Raw genomic sequence first — 20,228 nt, 5'->3', positions numbered from 1 at the left:
AAGATCAGTCTCTAAGTCATTCAGACAGCGAGATTTAGGTGGCTCGTATAGAGCACCTACTAAGCATTTCAGAGTAGAGACCTGTATCTCTATTAATATGTATTCAGGTTTTGCTCATACTGTTGAGGTGACTGGCAGATAATTTGAAGTTTCAAGCGTGAAGAGACAAAAGCACAGACCCCACGTCCCCCTTTGCCAAGTCTGTCATTCCTCACAAGGCAGTAGCATTACACATTTACAAAATGTAAATTGTTTCTTTACAATTTATTCTTGGTATAAAAGACATGCCCAAGATTAATGTGATAAAAACTGAAAAAATGTGCTTCTAGTAACAAATATCTGGCAGAAGAATGAATTTCCAGAAATTTTCCGAATTCCCTGAAGTTTCCTGGTTTTCCCTCTATTTATCGAATTCTCCGACATTCCCCGGTTTCCAGTTTTATAATGATGGAACACTTCAATACAAATTTAACCCTGTTAAGCCCGTATTTGTATGGTGAGGGCACAATCTTCTTATTTTTGTTGCAGAAGTGAAAAAAGTTTCACGACTGTGTGTTGCTGTGTGCGTCTTTACTAGCCTATGTGATAGCCTCCTCTTGTCATATTAGTCAAATGGGGACGCTCGTGCTTGAAGTTGGCTACAGCTTCAATGTTGAAATCTGCTATTGAGGGATGTGTGACAAAGAATCTGTAATGAGAGGAGGGTAGAAGGATTTTTAAGATATGGTATCGAGGGAAGGGGGTGTGGTGAAAGAGAGGAGATGGGCGGAGCATTGAGCTTATGCGCTATTGGCTGAACATTTACGGCAATAATGGCACAAACATCTTCAGAGCAGCTAAAGAAATCAAGACATTTCTCGCAAATCAACCCTCAGAAAACCAACTCTTCACACAACTGCAGGCATGGGACTGACATGCCATTTCATCCCCCCTGCAGCACCATACTTTAGTGGAATCTGGAAAGCAGCTGTCAAGAGTCTGATATATCAGCTCAGAAGAGTGATGGATTATTATCGCTTCACCAACAAAGAATGGACCACTCTTATAACATATACATCCTCTCACCAAATAATTTTTAGACGTGTCTTAATTGAGTAAATTTTTGTTTGTGAACTCACAACAAGTTTCCTCACTTTTATAACACATGTTCCTCTATGTAACACTTTGACTAGAGTAATCAGGATCCTGATTTTTATCCCTTAGACATGAGATCATGGCTGATCATGCCCATGCAATGGGCAAAACATGTCCCAATAACTTAGTATGACAAGATGTAAATCTTAATTATAAGAACCCAACATGTATTAAACACGGGGATTTCAATAAACTTTCGTAACATTGGTCAATTAATGTACATTTCAATATGTACCAATCATGAAATTTGTAACATATAATTATCTGAGATTGTCGTAAACAACCCACGGAGACAAACTGATGTCCACTATTCGTATCAGAGTTGAACCTTATATACAAATGTTAGATTAATGTTGTGTAGGAAACTATCAACTCACACACAGACTATGAATCCAAACATAGATCAAGAATGCCATCTTCTTGTGAGTGGAAAACTGCACAATACTCCAATACCAGTGAAGAAGAAACATTAGAAATTCTGCATTATCTCACAAATATAATTATGATGGCGGAACACCTCGACTACTTCATCCTGGCACCCAACTCTCTGAGAGACAAGTTTAGGATTCCATCAGCAAGGGGGACAGAAAGGAGCCACACTCATACACGTCTCAAGTGTTCTAAGTTGAATGCAGATACCTCAGAACAATTCATGCAAAATACACAAAAGGTGCCTGTAGCCCCAACATACCAATTCCATAAAACTAGCATAGACTATTCTGGCCCAATTCTAATAAAAAATCGTGTGAAATCGAACAAGACCAGAATGCCTAGCTACCAAGGCTGTCTACATAGACATGATACCTGATCTCACCACAACAACATTTCCCTATGCACTTTATTGACTTATTTCTCATAGAGGTCAACCCCTGAACATTTATAGCAATAACTGCACAAACTTCTTCAGAGCAGCTATAAAAATCAAGGCCTTTTGGCAAAACAACCCCCAGAAAACCAACTTTTCATACAACTGGAGGCATGGGAATGACGTGACATTCTACAGTACCACACATTGGTGGAATCTGGGAAGCAGCTGTCAAGAGTCGGATATAATACCTCAGATGAGTGACGGATTCTTATCGCTTCACCAACAAAGAATGGACCATTCTTAGGACACATCCTCTCACGAAAGCTAAATGATAACCCTTTTGACACTTCTTAACTAACTACATCCCATTTCCGTATAGGAGAGCCAATTACTACACTCTCTGATTATGATTATACTTCCTCTCCCATTACAACCTTGTCCACAAGGCTATATTTTCAATAGCTAACCCAGAACTTGTGGATGAGGTGGTGACACGAATACCTCAATAAAAGAGCAATGAAATACCCCATAGCAACATAGTCATACTGAAAGAAGAAGGCATGTATACTATGAAGTGGACGATGACAGTGATCAAATGTGTATCCTGGTAATGACAAATTCATTCATGTAACGAATGTTCAGGTGAGTAACAGTGAACTTACAAGGCCTATTCACAAACACTATCCCTTACGAAGTATGAAAGAGAAACGTAAGAAAACTCCTGAATGGCTTATTTCTTCCATTGCATGTATAAGTAATATTATATGTCACAATGGACAAGTAACACCATAGACCACATTAGGAAGTATAAGAATATTTTTCACTTGCAACGAGATGGCTACAATGTGTGTTGTATATAAGCGAATGCTCACAGTAAACAAGCATATCACCTGCAACTTGCATTAGAAATTACTGTATTATCTAGAAATCAATAAGTAATATAATCAATAAGATAACAAAGGTGAATCATTTGGAAACAACTAATAACATATCCTGTAACAGTAACAAGACAACGAATGTAATAGCTACTTTGTGTTCGAAACTATTTACAAATTCAAAAGTAAAAGTAGGAATGATACCAGCTCCCAAGTGATATAAAGTACAGGTCTTTGGAATAATCCTAAGAGCTGCACAATTCATAATGCAAAATTGTGGAACAACTTGAAGGAAAAGTAAAAATCAGGTAAGTCAACAGTCAATCTCATAAAAAAAATACAGTTTCTGTAGGACTATCACTCATGTACAATGAAATGAAGGATCAAACCCTGGTATCTGTTGAACAATTTTCTAACCATTTCCATTACCTGACAATGGCTTATGAAATTATGTACATTACCTCAAGAGGGTTATCCTGCGATGACCCTGGCTCCGTTAACTCTGATTTTACTTCTTCTTTCACAGCTATCACTTCTGATACATGTTCAAAATTTTCCTGTGGAAAATAACATTTATTAAGTATGCTCATAACACTCATCTACAAAAAGAGTCACCACGAAATGAGCATGTTAATTCATTAATTTCCAGTATTAAAGTTACTTTCAGAATTTCATTCATGTTTAAGGAAGATTTCTACCAGCAGAGGATTGTTATAACCAAAGGCTGTACTGAGAATGGTGTTACTATTCTTGCTCACTCCACATGTCAGAGAGAGGATGAGACTGAGAACAAAATATAAAATAAGAAACATCTTCTAGCCATATCAGAAGATATACTACCAGGGATAGAATTGGGGCCATCTCACACATAATTTTGAAGGAAGCAGCCATAGGCACAAACACTAAATTGTATGAACTATTTTCATATGTATCATCATATCAATCGCATCTTTAAAGTTGTTTGAACCAATCAGAAGTGTTACAACAGTTTTAAATATTTTTTTGTTCTCAGCATACAGTTTGTTTATAAACAGATTAAAATAACTTGAAAGAATGGAATCACATTCTCTAGTCTGGTTTTGCTGAGATCACAGGGGCTACATAAAGCATTAAGACAGTTTTGTATCAAACAGCATATTTCAATGCTTCCAAGTGTAAAATAAAAAAATTAACATGAAAGAAGCAGGCTTATCACAGTCACATACCAGCAAAAGATGTGCTGTTGCCAAAAGTCAAAGCAACTAGAAATGAAATATTTCACTACTACAAACATGTTATGTAGTGCTCTGTGAAGAACTGTGGGGATGAGAACACTGTCAGTGGAGAGTCAGCAGTGATGAAGTGTACATCTGCAGTTTCAGAAGATCTTTTATGATCTACTACGAGACACTTAAATACTCACTTTGAATCATTAAACCTTGTCGGCACCAAACTACTAATAAAAGTGAATTAAAGTATGATGTTCCAGAAAAAACCGACTTAACCCTAGTAGCCAAACTAAGGAATGGATGAAAAGGATGCACAAGAAGGAGTGGGAAATAAATACAATGAGGAAAGAATTTTTTTTTTGTTTAATGTGCCTTGAGGCCTTGAAGTGTCACAGCGCACTAAGAAGGATCATATTAAAGATATTATTCTCAGAAATTGTGCATTCTAGAGCCCATAGATATGGATCTCTATATAACATAGAACCTGACCTGTATTTGAGGAACAAAATGAGATAAGCACAATTCTGCCTTTCTAAATTAATTCAACATCTGTGCAAAATACTTACTTCGAAAGAACATACATTCAGATTTTGAGCTATTTTATCCCTCATATGCCATAGGCCAATCTGCTCTTCCTTTAACACACACATATTCCAGCACATTGTGGATATGAGGGTAATGCAGAATAATCACACCCGTGTTGACTTTTTGTTTAGCAGACTGGAGAATCCAGTCTCAAAAGCTTGATGAAAGATTTGTCATTTAACTTCTTCTACACTAATTACAATAGGAGTCATTATTTTTAACATGTGGTGGTAATGGTGGTGCAGTAGTGTTGGAAGATTTGGTTCAAAGAAAATACAACGGCCATCCATCCTCTATTACAATCAGAGGGGAAAATAGAAGATGTGCAACCCCTAAACCAAAATAATTTTGATACTGACAGTAAAAGGTACAGACTAATCCAACCCCAACCTTAACTTCCTATGAGTTGGCAGCTTTGTGTAGCACTTTGTTTGTGGTGTAATCGGAGACAAAGAAACAAAACAGATGCGTACTATGCATAGATGCTCATGCAGCAAGTGGTGACTGTTGGTGATAATACTGAGGAAGCACATAAAACATTATGCCCCTGCCAAACTTATTCAGTTTTTAAGGGTTAATTTCTGACCTCTATAAAGTTATCTGGAATGAGACTTACAAGTGATGCAGTTGTTGTTCCTTCAAGCCAGGCTGGTTCCTCTTTGATCTTTGCTTCGAGGTCCATTTTGCACTGCAAACTGAAGTAGTTAGAAGGTACTGCACTTGTTGATTACTTCCAATGACCTTACACTGAAACATAAACCAGAAAAATTATATTACCTTATTGATGTCATTGATATTTTGTGTCTGTCAACAGACTAAGCAGCAACCTTGTAATTTTACATGACCATTAATATTATGACCACACTGAAAAACCCAAAATTTTACTGGACTGTTGATATTGTGATCATACCTATAGGACCTCAAAGTTTTCTATGACTGATACGTCGATCAAAGTGAAGGACCTCCAGTTTTACATGACTTCTAAAACACTGATCTCTTCCATAGGAAATACAAGTTAACATATCTGTCGATATCAAGATCATAGTCAAACGACACCTAGTATTACATGACACCTTATATCGTATTAATAGCTATATAACATACAGCTTTATATGGAAGTGAAACCGCAACAAGATGACCTTTATTGTTAAAAATCCAACGCACAAAACTTTTGGAAAATTCAGTGACCATAGGGCTTGCATATCACTCTGATCACCCGGGCGCATATCCCGGAATCTTCATACCATTTTTATCCTTTGCAATCAGCTTCAAAACTAACTGAACAAGTTCACAGTTCTTTGAGATATGTTCTATCAAAATTTTCCTTTCCAGGATCAAATTCTCTCAAAACATTCTCCTCTCACCAAGCTGATTCACTATCACTTTATTTGAGACATGTTCTATCAGTCTGACCTTTAAGAAGTTCTGATAACACGGCCTCTAGAAGGCTTCAACTCTGTTTTTCTTGGCACCAGTTAATATCTGTGTTTCACTTCCATACGGCGTCATACTCCTTACTCAGTGTAAACATAATTTTTCATTTGTCAATCTGTTGATCCCAAAGAACGTGATGGAGAACAGATGGGAATTTAGGCTGGATTCAGTGATGATATTTATCGATACTGAGAAGGCATATGTCAGTGTAACATGGCAAGTGGTCTCGGATGCATTGATAAAAAAGAAGACAGGCAGAGGTGAAGAGCCAATTACAAAAGCCATGAATGAAAAGTGAGTAAGTAGTATGAATACTATGATAGGACAAACAAACTGGTTCAAAGTAGAAACAGGACTTCAAAAATAATGTGTATTATCCCCTCCAATCTTCATTACAGTCATGGATGAAATTCACAAAAGTATAGAACAAAAAATGGGAACCAAGGAGGCAAAGGCCTCACTCTTTGCAGATGAGACAGTAATATGTGAAGAAAATGAAATGGAAGCACAAGAACAAGATACTGTATGGAATCAGGAGATGGAGGAATATGGAATGAAAATAGGTGGGGAAAAGTGTATGATAGTAGTGGTGACGACAGGTAATAGAGAAGGATGTGGGAATATTGAAATAATTGGAAGACCATTAGCAGTTGTGGAAAGCTTCAAGTATTCGGGGAGAATAATTGCAGAAGATGGGAAAATAAGTTATGAAATTGGAAAGAGAATTCAACAAGCCAATACGTTTTACCAATGTGTGAGATGTATAGTCTGTAACTGGGATGTCCAATGGAATAAAGAAAATTTAACACCCTATGTATTACACAAAAAATTTGACATATGCATCAGGCATATGGACAACAACAAAACAAGATGAACGCAGAATGCAAGAGGCCAAGATGAAATTCCTTAGAGAAATAACAGGGAGGGCATAAAGGGATAAAGTCAGAAACATAGAAATGACGCTGATGATGATGATGTTTGTTGTTTTAAGGGGCCTAACATCGAAGGTCATCGGCCCCTAGAAACATAGAAATGAGGGAGTGAATTGGATTCCCTGAACTGAAAGGCAAGATAGAGACACATAAGCTGAAATGGTATGGACACATGATAAGAATGGAAGAGGATATAGCTCCACAGTAAGTATTTACAGAGAAAGTCATAGGAGAAAGACATCGACGAATGCCCAGAGAGGGGTGAATGGATATGGTGAAAGAGAGTACAGACAAGAGTGGAGTAAAAGTAAGAAAAATATTCGAGGAAGGGAAGGCGTGGTGGAGAGAAAAAAACTGAGGAGGTTCTCGATTCACATTTCTACCCAGAAGACTGGAAATGGAAAATGAAGAAAATTCTGTTGAACTGAAGGCAAAAATTTATACAATACTGCTATCAGCTAATTTCACCGAACAATGCCACCAACCTTTACTTAAGTGTCCTTTCTTAATTTTTCTATGCATGCCATGTCTAATGACACAACCGAGTGGTGTTTACCAGAGTGCCCCTTGTAGGGAGTTCCATGTCAAACAATTGGTTTAAATGTTAAGCAGTTTTTATTGTTCCCCAGGTGGTACGAAAATTGTCTATGTTGAATACCTTGAGTGGTGCCTCAGTGAATTCATTTCACCCAACAGCAGTGTTCGTTAGTCACTCTGTGATATTTTACTGGAAATGTAAACATACTGCACTAACAATGAATACTAAAATTTCTCCTACAAGCTTCGTTCCTCCGGCAAACTGAGTTGATTCTTATGCATTGCCAGGGAACAGGTTTCTACGTAAACACATACCTATTCAGGTAACTATGATCAATACTGAAGTGTGCCGTGTTTACTTGTTCGGGCCATCACAGGTTATTCTAATAATCTGTTAGTGGGTTTACTTTTAAGCAACTACATTTTAGTTACAACAGCCAGAATTTATTCCTGAAGATTGTTCTTCCATTCCTGGTAGCAGCTTAATGTTGCACTAACAACTCCAAGGGAAAGGAATAAGATTAGGTATGCAATGGCATTAATTAATGTTAATTAACGATAAAATGGGGAAACCACGGAAACGTTTTTCAGGACTGCAGATCCTAGGATTCGAACCCATGCAAAACTCACCGCTACTCAACCCTGAAAACCTGTTACACACCTGTTACCTAAATCATCACGAATAAATACCGGATATAGCTGCTGTGGGGTAATGGTGATTGTGATACAGAAGAATCTCCATAACAACACTGATATAACAAGATACAGATATCTAAATGGAAACCTCTCAAGATTATGAAATCTACTACCATATGTCCTGGCATACAGAATAAAGAACAACTCAACATTCACGTCACTATAAAATTGCACACAGAGGTAAATAACACAGCAAAACAATAATTAAAATTACACCTTACATATCGCAATTTATTTCTGAAACTACCATCCGTATTTCTTCATCTGCGTTGCTCTTCAGAAAAAAATCCTCATTCCGCTAAATTGAGATATACGATATATTTCTACTACCAGGGTGCAAAATCAGAAAGAAGTGGTGAGGTGGGAGAAGTAGTTAATACTGGTGTTTATTTCAGGCAGTACCTGGCAGGGGGGAGGGGGTATAAAATTCCCCTGTAATTTAATTACCCTTCCACCCAGAAAAATGTAAATTTGAGATATTTTTGTTTGAATTTTGCTGTTATAAGGGGAACGATAAACATTAGAACGTTATTCCAATCAGCTGACAAGTTCATGAGAGACTGTCGCTGTCTTATGAAAGGCCAGGCGAGGCGCAATTTGTCATGATTTATTGCTTTTTTAATGGAACTTTCCTCTACAAGGGCTTTGAGTTGACAGAACAAATCTGTCAGTTTGTACCCTGCTCAAGTGAATATTTTCCTATTGATACCTATGGGAAACACACACACTCCAAGAAGTACAGGAGTGGTGTAAATTCGCGCTACCGCGCTATCGCTATCGACCTATCGCGATTGACCTGTCTAAAGCATTTGATATGATGGATCATGGGAGACTACTGGCACAAATGAGCGCAATTGGACTAGACAAAAGAGTGACTGAATGGGTTGCTATATTTCTAGAAAATAGATCTCAGAGAATTAGAGTAGGTGAAGCTTTATCTGACTCTGTAATAATTAAGAGGGGAATTCCTCAAGGCAGTATTATCGGACCTTTATGTTTCCTTATATATATAAATGATATCAGTAAAGGAGTGGAATCAGAGGTAAGGCTTTTTGCGGATGATGTTATTTTCTATAGAGTAATAAATAAATTACAAGATTGTGAGCAACTGCAACGTGACCTCGAAAATGTTGTGAGATGGACAGCAGGCAATGGTATGTTGATAAACGGGGTTAAAAGTCAGGTCAGGTTGTGAGTTTCACAAAAAGGAAAAGACCTCTCAGTTTTAATTACTGCATTGATGGGGTGAAAGATCCCTTTGGGGATCATTGTAGGTATCTAGGTGTTTATATGAGGAAAGATCTTCATTGGGGTAATCACATAAATGGGATTGTAAATAAAGGGTACAGATCTCTGCACATGGTTATGAGGGTGTTTAGGGGTTGTAATAAGTATGTAAAGGAGAGGGCATATAAGTCTCTGGTAAGACCCCCAACTAGAGTATGGTTCCAGTGTATGGGACCCTCACCAGGATTACCTGATTCAAGAACTGGAAAAAATCGAAAGAAAAGCAGCTCGATTTGTTCTGGGTGATTTCCGACAAAAGATTAGCGTTAAAAAAATGTTGCAAAGTTTGGGCTGGGAAGAATTGAGAGAAAGAAGGAGAGCTGCTCGACTAAGTGGTATGTTCTGAGCTATCAGCGGATAGATGGCGTGGAATGACATTAGTAGACGAATAAGTTTGAGTGGCGTTTATAAAAGTAGAAAAGATCACAATATGAAGGTAAAGTTGGAATTCAAGAGGACAAACTGGGGCAAATATTCATTTATAGGAAGAGGAGTTAGGGATTGGAATAACTTACCAAGGGAGATATTCAATAAATTTCCAATTTCTTTGAAATCATTTAGGAAAAGGCTAGGAAAACAACAGATAGGGAATCTGCCACCTGGGCGACTGCCCTCGACTGCCCTAAATGCAGATCAGGATTGATTGATTGATTGATTGATTGATTGATTGATTGATTGATTGATTGATTGATTGATTGATTGATTGATTGATTGATTGATTGATTGATTGATTGATTGATTGATTGATTGATTGATTGATTGATTGATTGATTGATTGATTGATTGATTGATTGATTGATTGATTGATTGATTGATTGATTGATTGATTGATTGATTGATTGATTGATTGATTGATTGATTGATTGATTGATTGATTGATTGATTGATTGATTGATTGATTGATTGATTGATTGATTGATTGATTGATTGATTGATTGATTGATTGATTGATTGATTGATTGATTGATTGATTGATTGATTGATTGATTGATTGATTGATTGATTGATTGATTGATTGATTGATTGATTGATTGATTGATTGATTGATTGATTGATTGATTGATTGATTGATAGATAGATAGATAGATAGATAGATAGATAGATAGATAGATAGATAGATATAGAAATGACAAGGGAGGAGAACTTCAAGTAATTTACATTTGTGTCCGGGTTTCAGATGAATTTGCCAGCGTGAAACATCAACAATAGGCTGCACGTGCCACTGCGTAGTTTCACTGCTCAAGGTCTGGCAGTCATTTGAATTATTTCTGATGTTTTTATGAAAATATAGCCAGTAAAATCATTAATTTCAGTAATAAATTATGTGGTCTACATTTTCCAGGTTTTTTTTTTTTTAATAATAAAAGGATCTCCCGGGTAATTTTAGTGGGGGAACGTCTGAGATAAAATCGTCGGTGGGGGTGAAATATCTCCCTTCACCCCCCAGCCCCCTACGCGATTTTGCACCCTGGCTACTACACAAAACTTGCAGGCACTTGCAATGCAAAGGCTGGGAGTTTTCTAAAAAGCAAGCCAGTTATATGCGTACCGGTATTCATTTTTAATGCTTAATTAAAAATAAAATTTAAGAAAATTAAGAACATTAAATATTTGAAATATGTAGAATGCTGAAACTTCCAATATTCTCAATTAAGGAGCCTCCGTGGCTCAGACGGCAGCGCGTTGGCCTCTCACCGCTGGATACCGTGGTTCAAATCCCGGTGACTCCATGTGAGATTTGTGTTGGACAAAGCGGAGGCGGGACAGGTTTTTCTCCGGGTACTCCGGTTTTCCCTGTCATCTTACATTCCAGCAACACTCTCCTTTATCATTTCATAGCATTTATCACTCATCAATACATCACCTTGGGAGTGGCGACCCCATTGTAATAAAAGCCTATATAAGTTTCATTCATTACATTCCTGACCTGGTCATTGACTGGAAAACAGGTTGTAGGTTTTCATTTTCATTCTCAATTGAGATCTATACATTTAACAAAACTGAATTATTGAATTTGAACCTTACCGACAATATGTTAGAGGTTGTGGACACAGTGTAAAATGATAGAAATCACAATTCCTCAATGAAGAAAACCCGTAACTCACTTAACGGAATAAGCTGTAGAATTGGCCACTTCGAAACAAAACCACTGCTGTCTGCTTGGAAACATCTCTTGCGGCACCTCGTTCGATGAACGAAGTCGTTCAAATGAACGAGGTAGTTCATTTGTGCTATCTACATGGAAAGAGCTCACGCGGCACTTCGTTCAATGAACGAGGTAGATTATTATGAGCATCTTAGTAACAGCATAGCGGCGCGAGTTAGTACGTATATTTTACGATAGCTGGTGCTTGCTTAGGTCTTAATATGAACGACAAACCATATAGCCTTCAATCGCACCGCACCTCTTACGCTTTTTAAAGCTCGATTGTTCGAGGGGCGTATGAATCAGCTGTTTGAAAGAGAAAAAATGATTAACCTGTTTTATCCACGGGTAAACATTTCTCTAAGATGATAATTGTCCTTTTTAGTTGTTAAAGAGTTGGGGAAGACGAATTCTGTGGAAACGTCTTTGTTAATAAGGAATATCCTGAGTAACTAACTAATATTACAATATTATATATAAGCCTATACAAGTATTTACTCTATAAAACCAATGTTTTTCCTTATGCCTGACACTGCACTCATCAGAGAGGGATATGTCAGGCCCTACCCACTGACGGTAGGATGTATGCAGGTGTTTTATCACAAGCCCGTTAATTTTTGATATGCTCTATTGGTGTGTAAAATCTAATTCCCTTAATATTTCCATTAATATTACATTATAATAAGGGGAGTAATCACTGAAATTATGAACTTCTATAGTTTTCTGTCGATTACCACCTAATTTTAACCACTACTACATTCATCTCATTTTAGACATCATTACGCATGGGGCAGGACAGATAGTGACCGAGAATAAGAACTGTCTCACAGGAAAAGGGTTGAGCAGCTGTTATTTTATGAACAGTAATATCTGAACTGTTTTACGGCCCCCATTTATTGTTACGGTTTCCATGGAGGTCGAGGTGCCGAAATTCTATCCGCAGGAGTTCTTTTACGTGCCAGTAAATCTTCTGACAAGAGGCTGTCGTATTACGGCACTTTGAAATTTACGAGCGTTTTCTATGTGGTATGAACAATTTTAACAGATGTTGTTATTTTAGTTGATTATTCTTCTACGCCAATACACTCATCTTAAGATAACCTATGCGTACTGAATACAATACCGTAGTCTCATGTCGGTTACCATGTGATAACATGATTTTGCTACTCCACTCCAAGTGCGTGTGATTTCGTTGTGCCTCATGTTGTTGACATTGATTGTTTTGTGTGTAGACAAAGTATTTATTTACCAGTGCCCGTGTATAATTCCCACAACCTACGACTTGCTTTACGTAGCACCGTCACAGATAGGTCGAATTTATTGTTACGGTTTCCATGGAGGTCGAGGTGCCGAAATTCTATCCGCAGGAGTTCTTTTACGTGCCAGTAAATCTTCTGACAAGAGGCTGTCGTATTACGGCACTTTGAAATTTACGAGCGTTTTCTATGTGGTATGAACAATTTTAACAGATGTTGTTATTTTAGTTGATTATTCTTCTACGCCAATACACTCATCTTAAGATAACCTATGCGTACTGAATACAATACCGTAGTCTCATGTCGGTTACCATGTGATAACATGATTTTGCTACTCCACTCCAAGTGCGTGTGATTTCGTTGTGCCTCATGTTGTTGACATTGATTGTTTTGTGTGTAGACAAAGTATTTATTTACCAGTGCCCGTGTATAATTCCCACAACCTACGACTTGCTTTACGTAGCACCGTCACAGATAGGTCGAATGGCGACGATGGGATAGGAAAGGACTAGGAGTTGGAAGGAATTGGCTGTGGTGTGTTATTTGCCTGGTGTGAAAATGGGAAACCACAGAAAACTATCTTCAGGGCTGCCGACAGTGCGGCTCGAACCCACTATCTCCCGGATGGTTGCTCACAGCTGCACGCCCCTAACCGCGCGGCCAACTCGCCCGGTTTAAATGTTTTATTCCACCTTATAAGCCCCAACTTTTCTCTTAGATTGGCCTATAAATTGTGTTCAGTCGAATGGAATGACTTTTTCCTCCACATTAACAATCTTAAGAGTATGGTGATATTAATACGTGCATTTGGGTTATTTCCTTATTTGTTTATGCAAGAAAGCATAAATTGAATATAAAATAAATATACAAATGGAATAGATCTGTTTGCTCAGTTTAAGTATACGTTGGGTAGTCTCTACTCAACTTGGGGAGCTGCTAGATTCAGTGTTGCCAATTATCATGAAGTCACCAAATAAGATACGGTAAAATGTCACTATATGAAATTTTGTGAACTAGGTCTATATCAGGGGAATACTGAAACATTAAATGGATGAATAACTACAACGTACCTCATAAATGAGAAGACTCAGATTCTTCTTCTGGTGTAGTTGCAATTGGAATATGAATATGCAGCTGAGGTTCCTGTTGTCATGTTTACACTATGAGTGTTTGGCTGTTGTTATGATGATCTTTGGAAAAAAGTGTGGCTGACGGACAGTAATGTGTGAAATTGTATTTTCGTAATATAGTGTTTCTTTTATAGCAGTTGTGAGTGTTTATTATGTGATCAATTGGTTATACCTATACCGGGTATGCATAGGTCCCTAACAAAATTGTGGCGACCTTGCCAGGATACGTATTAATTTATACAACTTGTAGATTGTGTTGAAATGGAGAAGTTAACGAAAGCTCGGAGGCCAGTTAGAGCGACTTTTACGAAAACGTACAATTTGCTCTTGCAAAATTTAAGTCAAGAAATACAAGACGGCATTCATGAAGACACGTTGCAATCCTTGATAAATAAATTGGAAAGGTTAGGAAAGGAAGTGGCACCGTTGGACGAAAAAGTGTTAGATTTATTGCTGGCAGAGAAGGAGATGACGAGTATGAACGTGAGTACGAATCTATAGACAGTTTTAGAGACAAATTAGATGATGCAAGACAAAAATATGCCCTGCGGTTACAAGCTAACAATGCCAATGTGTTGGAAGTAGTGTCAGGTAGATCAACTGTATCAGCTGAGAATAAAAACAAAAGGCAGTTGAAATTACCAAAGACAGAACTCGTGAAATTCGATGGGGATGTTAGGAATTGGTTGAAATTTTGGGGACAATTTCGGCGCATTCATGAGGACTCTGAAATTGAGGATGAAGATAAATTTCAATACCTAATCCAGTCCACGAAGGTTGATAGCCGAGCTAGAGATTTAGTTACCACTTTCCCCCACACAGCTGAAAATTACTCTAAGGCTGTAGAATCCCTTAAGCGTAGGTTTGGAAGAGAAGATGTATTGACAGAATTCTATGTCAGGGAACTCATAAGTCTTGTAGTAAAAAATGTTTCTCAGACAAGGAAGAAGCCTATGCTTGCTAGCTTATACGACTAGTTAGAAGCACAGCTCAGAGCTTTAGAATCAATAGACGTTACTCGAGATAAGTAAGGCTCGATGCTCTTTCCGTTAGTAGAATCTTGCTTGCCTGAGGAAGTACTGAACCCATAATTCTACGAGGAGAAAATTTTTATTTTTTTTCTCAATATTTATTTCAAATAAAAGTTACCTGTTTGAGAGCGGCGATGTTTGCATTTCATGAGTCTGGCTGTCTCGTGGGAACGAGCTGCCCGTGTCAAGCCAAGCCGCAAGCTCGAGAAACGCCGGGACTCTTCAGTGGACTTCGAACATTCAACAATTTTTCAAATTCAAGGAATTCTTCGTAACGAGAGATATTGGCAACACAGTAAGTCCAGAAACCCTACGTGAAGACCGAACCCCCAGGGTTGCCTAGAGGCAAATCCGCGTCCGATCCACGGACTAGTGACACGTGCCAAGGTCGATGAATGAATAAAACCCACGAAACGCCCAGGCAGAAATAATTTATTTCGCCTGTTGCGAGTATGGGAAAATTATGAAATTAACACAGAAATAAATCGTAAGTCTGTCCGAAGTTATGGAACAAATTTCAGGAAAATCGGTCTCCTGGAAGCGGAATTAGCAGATTGTACAATCAAGCTTCATCGTGTGAGTAGCGTCACCCCATAGGATATAAAAGAAATCCCCCTTCGAACATTACACAGTGTCTGTCTGGTTTCTGGAGCGGCGGAGCCCACGTCCCTCGTCGGCAGAAAAGTGTGAAAATGTGGTCTCCAAATAACTTATTACATGTTCGTGGCTATGGTTCAAATATACTGTAAGAATGGAAGATGATAGAAATTTTCTGAGCTGCCGCTAATAGGAACTTTGAAGGTTTAGATATTTGGTGAATACGTAATTGAGTTCCTCTTTGTATTCAGTACGTGCGTATAATATTTGTTAGAGTCTGGATGAGAGCTACAGTGTCTGGTTTCTTATCTGTTGGAACACCTGTACTTTTTAGTAGGGTGAACAAGTCAGTCGTCATTTGAGGAACGAGCTCGTCACAAGGGCGACCGTGTCGAAAGTGCGTTATAAAGTATTGTGTAATTTAAGTTATATATATTTATAAGGAGATGTACACGTTAGCCATGGAAGGCTAGACGAGAGGTTTGCTAGCTAAATGCAGCCAGAACTCCAGGATGATGGCTAAGATCACAGGTCTGTAACCTTTTAATTAAAGTTGTAGTTAGAATGTTGTTTGTCCCAACCAAATTTCACGGCGTGTGTCGGGTTGGTATTTAATATTGATCGGACCAATGTGTTACATTTCTGGTTAGCGTGTGAAAATCTTTAGTGTTGTAAAATTCACGTCATGAAACAATAAAATGTGACGTTTAAATCTTGTGTTAATATTCTTTGAGATATTGTCCGAATTGAGGAAAATTGGGAAGGTGACAATGATAAAGTAGTCGTGGCGAATGTCTTAATTTCAAATATCGCTTGAATTCAGAAAATTTTTGTCATAATAATAATAATAATAATAATAATAATAATAATAATAATAATAATAATAATAATAATGCCTACCACGGGATAAAATTTTCCTATGTTAAAAGTGGATTTAACAAGTATGTTCTGCAAGGTTTGCGGGCGTCTAGAAAATTTCCAGTGAGATCCGATAAAGTTCTGTTTTATTCATTGGAAGTAAAATTTTGTGACATCGTGTATGTCGATGATATGGAAAATCACGGTGTGTTGTTGTATTCACGAGCTCCGAAAGTTGTAGTAACAGTAAAAATCAAAAAAGTATATTTTTATAAAAGTTGGTTCATGTTTGTGGGTTACTGTAGTCACGTCCTAGTTCGTGAACCATGGGCAACGGCTGAGTGGCCTAGTAAGTGGTCCCGAGAGTCGGGATACCAGTTGCTATGGAATGGGAGTGGGCATCTCGGACATATTCTGAGTCCTGGCCCTCCTTGTGCTCAGGCGGCTAGGACTATACAATTCACCGGTGGTCCATAACCCGTTAGAGGAGAGATCCTCACTTGGACTATGTGCAAGTAGGGCAGCATCCTGCTTCATGAATTTACCGAGCTCAGAACACTTTAAGTAAGCCTCGGACCTATGGGAGTAATGGAGTCCCACTCCCATTTGACAGGCGAGGGACTCCTTGGAAACAACTTGGCGAACGAAATGGAATTCGATGGGGAGCTATCAATATTAATAGGGCTTATGGAAGAAAGAAGGTAGAACTGGCTAAGTCAGCAAAGAGGATGCATCTGGATGTGCTAGGAGTAAGCGATATTCGGGTAAGGGGAGATAATGAGGAAGAGATAGGAGATTATAAAGTGTACTTGACGGGTGTTAGAAAGGGAAGGGCAGAGTCTGGGGTAGGGCTCTTTATCAGGAATACCATTGCACGCAACATAGTTTCTGTTAGGCACGTAAATGAGCGAATGATGTGGGTAGATTTGTCAGTGGGAGGAATTAAGACAAGAATTGTGTCCGTGTATTCACCATGTTGCCCCCATTTTTCCCGAGCTAAGCCCAGCCATCGAGCGAGGAATCCCAAGGTGGACCGTTCGATCGTTGGCTATCACTTTCTAGAGGCATTTAAGGGTTGTTAAGGATTGATGACCAAGCAGGATAAAAAGAAATATTAAAACAACACTCTGACATTTATTCACATAAGCAGACAAACAAATGAAATATTCTTGCTAGTTCCTTTTTAATATAACATAGAACTTTCATAATATTGGACTTCTTCCTCGATTTAGAGTGACACGTGTTCATAACTCCAGCCTTACTGTGCTGTAATGAAACCAAAGAAGTAATTAGGCCACTTGCCTTTTCAAACCAAACATTTGACTGAAAGAATTAAATAAATTAACATGTGTTCAAAGCCTTACCAATTTAAATTAGTCTCAACACGTGGTTTTAAAATGCATTCAACTGAATTTGTCATTTACAGTAGTTAATATTGGTCAATGACACCAACATGAACTTCAGTAGAAAATGAAAATTGTTTCCAAAATTCTCACAATTAATTAATTATTATTCTGGTTATTATTATTATTATTATTTTCTTATTATTCAATTAACCTGTTCCATTGTCACACGATCGTGTTCTTATTAATTTTCCACTGCATCATTTACCTAATGATCATCATTAGCATTTTAGAGTAATGATTTTTAATTAATTATTAATGACTTATTTTTACAATGTTTCAAAGCAATCATGCGGCTAACGAATTTCTACCTCTGATCTTTGCATTTCATTTCTATTCAAATTAATCTTAAAAGTATTTCAGATTTTTAGAAATTTACATTACCAACGTGTGAGCTAGTTAAATAAATTTTATTAACAAATCGAGTGCCTTCATAAAGTAACGAGATGATCTTTCCTTTTAAATCTCGCTAATTAAGAAAATAAATTCCTTCCTAGTCTTCCTTGACTTAACTTAATTAAACTTTCCCTTAAGGGCATGAAATTATTTCTTAAGGCGACACACAACGATGAGTGTGATCTGCGTCACAGCGAGTGCATGACCAGATCAAAATTAAATGAAATCAACATGACACAAGAGAAATATACACATTTACACACACACATTCACACTAGGGAAACACGTTTTTATGTACACTATTTACATCGAATCCTGATTTGGCAAATTTATTCATGATTTTTATTGGTGGTCGGGACACGTAATGTCTAGCAGAAATAATCCGTGTACTGAAATTCTCCCTCATTTATGGTGGCTAGTGATCGAAGTCATGGGTATCACTTGATAGAAATACATTTCACATATCAACGCAAGTTCATCTAATTCATGAAATTATAATGGAAGATTCTAGTAAAATCCATAAGCACTACCATCATTTGGGCTACAGGTTGAATTTACCGCAAGCGTGAGCCTTACTCGTCTTATTTTTACTTCCTACCTGCGAAATACACTCGCAACACGTGCTCCAATAATTATGATCCATCTTGCGCTCCAAATACACAAGAATAAATCAAATATCTCCACTAATTCATCAATTGCTCAATTATACAACAAATATCCCTCAGGATTGGCCATATTCCAGACCCTTCATGAACAGAGCACATTTAATCTCACATTTAGGAACTCTACAGTAGTTTTACGGCTCACGAGCATTTACTTCTGTTTTACCCGATCTTTAGTCAATATTATTATTATTTAAGTGATTATTACATCTACTGATCCTCATGGAATATCGTAAAATTAGATGACTTCATCATAAAAACAATAAGTGATCTTAAAAGACACTAGGTTCGACCCTATTCACTCAAAATGTACACGCAAATTTTCCGTCCGGTAACTTTCAATATTACAAGGAAAGTAGATTTATCGTGTGGTCAGTGATTATTAAACATGAAGCTCCTTAAGCATGGGAAATCATTCAAAGACAACCTACATGTCTACTCTAATAGATTCCAAAATTTCATTCACACGTACCTAGTCTACCACGACACCTTAAGAAGTAGAAAAATGAAACATTTCTAACTACAGCAAACTAATAGATCTATGACTTAAGAAGAAAGACCTCTAGTTGTACAAAAGGTAAGACAGATAAATTAAATTAAAAAGGTACTCAAGTTTTGTGAAGTTCGATTCCCGTCGACAGTCAGTTATTTCAGCATACTCCGGCCAGTCTCCTTCCAATTACCAGAGACGCCTTACATTTTTACAGCTCCATGGAGGCTCTGCAACGGGTGTCCCTCGATGAAATTGCGTTGCCGGTGGTTGCGGAATTCTTCATCTTGAGATGTTCAGTTCTAAAACGTCTTCCGTAGATTGCTGGTCACAAGCTGTAACTGAGATGACAAAATTAAGTATTTTGCACAAGCACACGCAGAATATAAACAGCTCGTCTACACTGTCACACTTAACTTGGCTCCTAGGCGTTTTTATTCCACAGAATTCACTAATTATTAGACTAATTCTGGTAGAACGGGCGTCGACTTGACTTGAAAATTTTCTTTCCACGTGGTCCGGTGATGTTCCACACAGCGAAGAATATATTCAGAGAGAGCTTCAGAATAAGCGCATAAAGCATTAAGAGAACAAGCATTAAGAATAAGCGCATAAAAGAGAGCGATTCACTCGAAGCAAGGCCTTTTATCTAATTAGCCAGGGAGGCGTGTTCTTCAGCGAGAACGGCAATTGGCTGATGGTCTCCTTTAATTTGCGCAGACTATTCCAGAAACAAGCTGGGTTGTGCGCGTGCGAAGGCAGT

The 20,228-nt window shown here is 37.8% G+C and overlaps 1 long non-coding RNA gene across 1 annotated transcript; it reads right to left on the bottom strand.

Annotated features, from left to right (window-relative positions):
* Window positions 1–3,278: 3,278 nt before the first annotated feature.
* LOC137503167 (uncharacterized) lies at window positions 3,279–11,584 on the bottom strand. Its single transcript, XR_011019079.1, has 3 exons — window positions 11,522–11,584; window positions 5,227–5,357; window positions 3,279–3,374 (listed from the first exon to the last, which is right to left on the bottom strand). It is a non-coding gene; the product is annotated as an uncharacterized lncRNA (long non-coding RNA).
* Between the last annotated feature and the right edge of the window lie 8,644 nt (window positions 11,585–20,228).

This window comes from Anabrus simplex, chromosome X (assembly GCF_040414725.1).
Source record: "Anabrus simplex isolate iqAnaSimp1 chromosome X, ASM4041472v1, whole genome shotgun sequence".
NCBI lineage: Eukaryota > Metazoa > Arthropoda > Insecta > Orthoptera > Tettigoniidae > Anabrus > Anabrus simplex.
The sequence above is the reverse complement of the archived record's forward strand: the minus strand, read 5'-3'. Positions and strand labels throughout refer to the sequence as shown.